Raw genomic sequence first — 5,334 nt, forward strand, 5'->3', positions numbered from 1 at the left:
AGAAAACAAGAAGCATTGTCACCACATCAATATAATTAAGCTAAGTTCAAGGATAAATTCGAAACTCATGTACTTCTTGTTCTTTTGAATTAAATCATTTTTCATTTAAGAGAGGTGATGGATTCATAGGACATTCATATCTTTAAGACAAAGTTACTACTACTAATGATCATGTAATGAAGACACAAACATAGATAGGCACATAACATAGAAAACGAAAAACAGGAGAAATAAGAACAAGGAATGAATCCACCTTAGTGATGGTGGCGTTTCCTTCTTGAGGAACCAATGATGTCCTTGAGCTCTTCTATGTCTCTTCCTTGTCTTTGTTGCTCCTCCCTCATTGCTCTTTGATCTTCTCTTATTTCATGGAGCATGATGGAGTGCTCTTGATGTTCCACCCTTAGTTGTCCCATATTGGAACTCAATTCTCCTAGGGAGGTGTTGATTTGCTCCCAATAATTTTGTGGAGGAAAGTGCATTTGAGGCATCTCAGGGATCTCATGGAAGTGAGCTTCTTGCGCCTCTTGAGCTCCATGACTGGGCTCTCTTGCTTGCTCCATTTTTTTCTTAGTGATGGGCTTGTCCTCTTTGATGAGGATATCTCCCTCTATGTCAATCCCAACCGAATTGCATAGGTGGCAAATGAGGTGAGGAAAGGCTAACCTTGCCATAGTGGAAGACTTGTCAGCCACCTTGTAGAGTTCTTGAGGTATAATCTCATGAACTTCCACCTCTTCTCCAATCATGATGCTATGGATCATGATGGCCCGGTCTATGGTAACTTCAGACCGGTTGCTAGTGGGAATGATTGAGCATTGAATAAACTCCAACCATCCTCTAGCTATAGGCTTGAGGTCCAATCTTCTTAGTTGAACCGGCTTGCCTTTGGAGTCAATCTTCCATTGAGCTCCTTCTACACATATGTCCATAAGGACTTGGTCCAACCTTTGATCAAAGTTGACTCTCCTTGTGTAGGGGCATGCGTTCTCTTCCATGTATGGCAAGTTGAACGCCAACCTCACATTTTCCAGACTAAAATCTAAGTATTTCCCCCGAACCATTGTAACATAGTTCTTTGGATCCGGGTTCTTACTTTGATCATGGTTCTTGGTGATCCATGCATTGGCATAGAACTCTTGAACCATTAGGATGCCGACTTGTTGGATGGGATTTGTTAGAACTTCCCAACCTCTTCTTTGAATTTCATGTCGGATCTCCGGATACTCATTTCTTTTGAGTTTAAAAGGGACCTCAGGGATCACCTTCTTCTTGGCCACAACATCATAGAAGTGGTCTTGATGGGCTTTGGAGATGAACCTTTCCATCTCCCATGACTCGGATGTGGAAGCTTTTGTCTTCCCTTTCCCTCTTCTAGAGGATTCTCCGGTCTTTGGTGCCATCAATGGTAATGGAAAAACAAAAAAGCTATGCTTTTACCACACCAAACTTAGAATATTGCTCGCCCTCGAGCAATAAACAAAAGAATAGAAGAAGAAGAAGAAGAAATATGGAGAGGGAGAGTGAGATGAGGTTTCGGCCAAGAGGAGTGTAGAGGGGTGTGTTGTGTGAATTTGATGAAGAATGGAGGTCTTTATATAGGGAAGGGAGGGGGGTAAAGGTTCGGCCATATGGGTGGGTTTGGGTGGGAAATTGGTTTTGAATTTTGAAGGTAGGTGGAGTTTATGAGGTAGGTTTATGGGGAAGAGTGGATGGATGTGAGTGGTGAAGAGGTGAGTGGAGGTAGGTGGGGATCCTGTGGGGTCCACAGATCCTGAGATGATCCTGTGGGGTCCACAGATCCTGAGTGGATCCTGTGGGGTCCACAGATCCTGAGGTGTCAAGGCATTTACATCCCTGCACCATTAGGCATGTAAAAATGCCTTTGTACCCAACTCTGGGCGTTCAGCGCCAGGTTGGTGGCCATTTTGGGCGTTCAACGCCCATCTGTGTGCCATTTCTGGCGTTGAACGCCAGAACCATGCCTGTTCTGGCGTTCAGCGCCCAGAAGCTGCCCATTTTGGGCGTTCAGCGCCAGAACCATGCTCTGTTCTGGCGCTGAACGCCAGACAGATGCTCCTCCAGGGTGTGATTTTTCTTCTGCTGTTTTTTATTCCGTTTTCAATTTTTATATTTATTTTGTGACTCCACATGATCATGAACCTAAGAAAACATGAAAAACAATAAAAAAATAAGAATTAGATAAACATTGGGTTGCCTCCCAACAAGCGCTTCTTTAATGTCAATAGCTTGACAGTGGACTCTCATGGAGCCTCACAGATGTGCAGAGCTTTGTTGAGACTCTCCAACACCAAACTTAGAGTTTGGATATGGGAGTTCAACACCAAACTTAGAGTTTGGTTGTGGCCTCCCAACACCAAGCTTAGAGTTTGACTGTGGGGGCTCTGGTTGACTCTGCTTGGAGAGAAGCTTTTCCTGCTTCCTCTCCATGGTTGCAGAGGGAGATCCTTGAGTTTTGAATACAAGGGAGTTCTCATTCCATTGAAGGAATATTTCACCTCTGTCAACATCAATCACAGCTCTTGCTGTGGCCAGGAAAGGTCTTCCTAGGATGATGGATTCATCCTCTTCCTTTCCAGTATCCAGGACTATGAAATCAGTAGGTATGTAAAGGCCCTCAACCTTTACTAATACATCTTCTACTTGTCCATAAGCCTGTTTTCTTGAGCTGTCTGCCATCTCTAGTGAGATTTTAGCAGCTTGCACCCCATAGATTCCCAGTTTCTCTATTACAGAGAGGGGCATGAGGTTTATCCCTGAACCAAGGTCACACAGAGCCTTAAAGATCATGGTGCCTATGGTACAAGGGATTATGAACTTTCCAGGATCCTGTCTCTTCTGAGGCAATGTCAGTTGATCCAGATCACTTAGTTCATTGATGAACAAGGGAGGTTCAACTTCCTAAGCATCAATGCCAAACAATTTGGCATTCAGCTTCATGATTGCACCAAGAAACTTGGCAGTTTGCTCTTCAGTGACATCCTCATTCTCTTCAGAAGAGGAATACTCATCAGAGCTCATGAAGGGCATAAGGAGGTTCAATGGAATCTCTATGGTCTTCTAGATGAGCCTCAGAGTCCTTTGGTTCCTCAGAGGGAAGCTCCTTATTGATCACTGGACGTCCCAGGAGGTCCTCCTCCTTGGGATTCACGTCCTCTCCTCTCCTCACAGGTTCGGCCATGGCGCTTATGTCAATGGCCTTGCACTCTCCTTTTGGATTCTCTTCTGTATTGCTTGGGAGAGTACTAGGAGGGATTTCAGTGATCCTTTTACTCAGCTGGCCCACTTGTGCTTCCAGATTTCTAATGGAAGATCTTGTTTCATTCATGAAACTTACAGTGGCCTTAGATAGATCAGAGACTAGATTTGCTAAATTAGAAGTATTTTGTTCAGAGTTCTCTGTCTGTTGCTGAGTTGATGATGGAAAAGGCTTGCTATTGCTAAACCTGTTTCTTCCACCATTATTAAAGCCTTGTTGAGGCTTTTGATTCTTCCATGAGAAATTTGGATGATTTCTCCATGTTGAGTTATAGGTGTTTCCATAAGGTTCACCTAAGTAATTTACCTCTGCTATTGCAGGGTTCTCAGGATCATAGGCTTCTTCTTCGGAAGATGCCTCTTGAGTACTATTGGATACAGCTTGCATTCCATGCAGACTCTGAGAGATCATATTGACTTGCTGAGTCAATATTTTATTCTGAGCCAATATGGCATTCAGAGTATCAACCTCAAGAACTCCCTTCTTCATAGGCGTCCCATTACTCACAGGATTCCTTTCAGAAGTGTACATGAACTGGTTATTAGCAACCATGTCAATGAGTTCTTGAGCTTCTGTAGGCGTTTTCTTTAGGTGAATGGATTCACCTGCAGAAGTATCCAATGACATCTTAGATAACTCAGACAGACCATCATAGAATATATCCAGGATGGTCCATTCTGAGAGCATGTCAGAAGGACACTTTTTGGTCAACTGTTTGTATCTTTCCCAAGCTTCATAGAGGGATTCACCTTCTTTCTGTCTGAAGGTTTGAACATCAGCTCTAAGCTTGCTCAGCTTTTGAGGAGGAAAGTACTTGGCTAAGAAAGCCGTGACCAGCTTATCCCAAGAGTTCAGGCTGTCTTTAGGTTGAGAATCCAACCATAATCTAGCTCTGTCTCTTACAGCAAAAGGGAAAAGCATGAGCCTGTAGACTTCAGGATCTACTCCATTAGTCTTAACAGTATCACATATCTGCAAGAATTCAGTTAAGAACTGAAAAGGATCTTCAGATGGAAGTCCATGAAACTTGCAGTTCTGCTGCATCAGAGAAACTAATTGAGGTTTCAGCTCAAAGTTGTTTGCTCCAATGGTAGGAATGGAGATGCTTCTTCCATGTAAATTGGAATTAGGTGCAGTAAAGTCACCAAGCATCTTCCTTACATTATTATTATTTTCGGCTGCCATCTCCTTCTCCTGTTCGAAAATTTCTGAAAGATTATCTCTGGATTGTTGTAATTTAGCTTCTCTTAATTTTCTCTTCAGAGTCCTTTCAGGTTCTGGATCTGCTTCCACAAGAATGTTCTTATCCTTGCTCCTGCTCATATGACAAAGAAGAAGGCACAGAATAATAATAATAATAATAGAGATTCTCTTTGCCACAGTATAGAGGTTCCCTTATGTGAGTAGAAGAAAAGAGGAAGAAATTCGAACACAGATAGAAGAGGGGGTTCGAATTTGGTGATGATGTGAGGAAGAGATGTTAGTTAATGAATGAATAAATAGAATAGGATGAGAGAGAGGGAGGGAATTTTCAAAAATTATTTTTGAAAAAGAGTTAGTGATTTTCGAAAATGGTTTTTGAAAAATGTTAGTAATTTTCGAAAATTTTTGAAATCAAAAATAAAAATTAAAAATAATTAGTTAATTAAAAAGAAATTTTTGAAAAAGGGGGAGATATTTTCGAAAATTAGAAAGAGAGAATTAGTTAGGTGGTTTTGAAAAAGTTAAGAAACAAACAAAAAGTTAGTTAGTTAGTTGAAACAAATTTTGAAAACCAATTTTGAAAAGATAAGAAGTTAGGAAGTTAGAAAAGATATTTTGAAAAGATATTTTTGAAAAAGATAAGATAAGAAGATATTTTTGAAAAGATATGATAGAAATTAGTTTTTGAAAAAGATTTGATTTTTAAAATCTCAATTAATGACTTGATTCATAAAAAAAATCACAAGATATGATTCTAGAACTTAAAGTTTGAATCTTTCTTAACAAGCAAGTAACAAACTTCAAATTTTTGAATCAAAACATTAATTGATTATGTTATTTTCGAAAATTGA

At 40.7% G+C, this 5,334-nt stretch overlaps 1 non-coding gene across 1 annotated transcript; it reads left to right on the forward strand.

The window, feature by feature from the left end:
- Positions 1 to 3,965: 3,965 nt before the first annotated feature.
- On the forward strand, positions 3,966 to 4,069 carry LOC112752886 (small nucleolar RNA R71). Its single transcript, XR_003177295.1, has one exon. It is a non-coding gene; the product is annotated as a small nucleolar RNA R71 (small nucleolar RNA).
- Positions 4,070 to 5,334: the final 1,265 nt, after the last annotated feature.

Source organism: Arachis hypogaea, chromosome 15 (assembly GCF_003086295.3).
Source record: "Arachis hypogaea cultivar Tifrunner chromosome 15, arahy.Tifrunner.gnm2.J5K5, whole genome shotgun sequence".
In the NCBI taxonomy this organism is placed as follows: domain Eukaryota; kingdom Viridiplantae; phylum Streptophyta; class Magnoliopsida; order Fabales; family Fabaceae; genus Arachis; species Arachis hypogaea.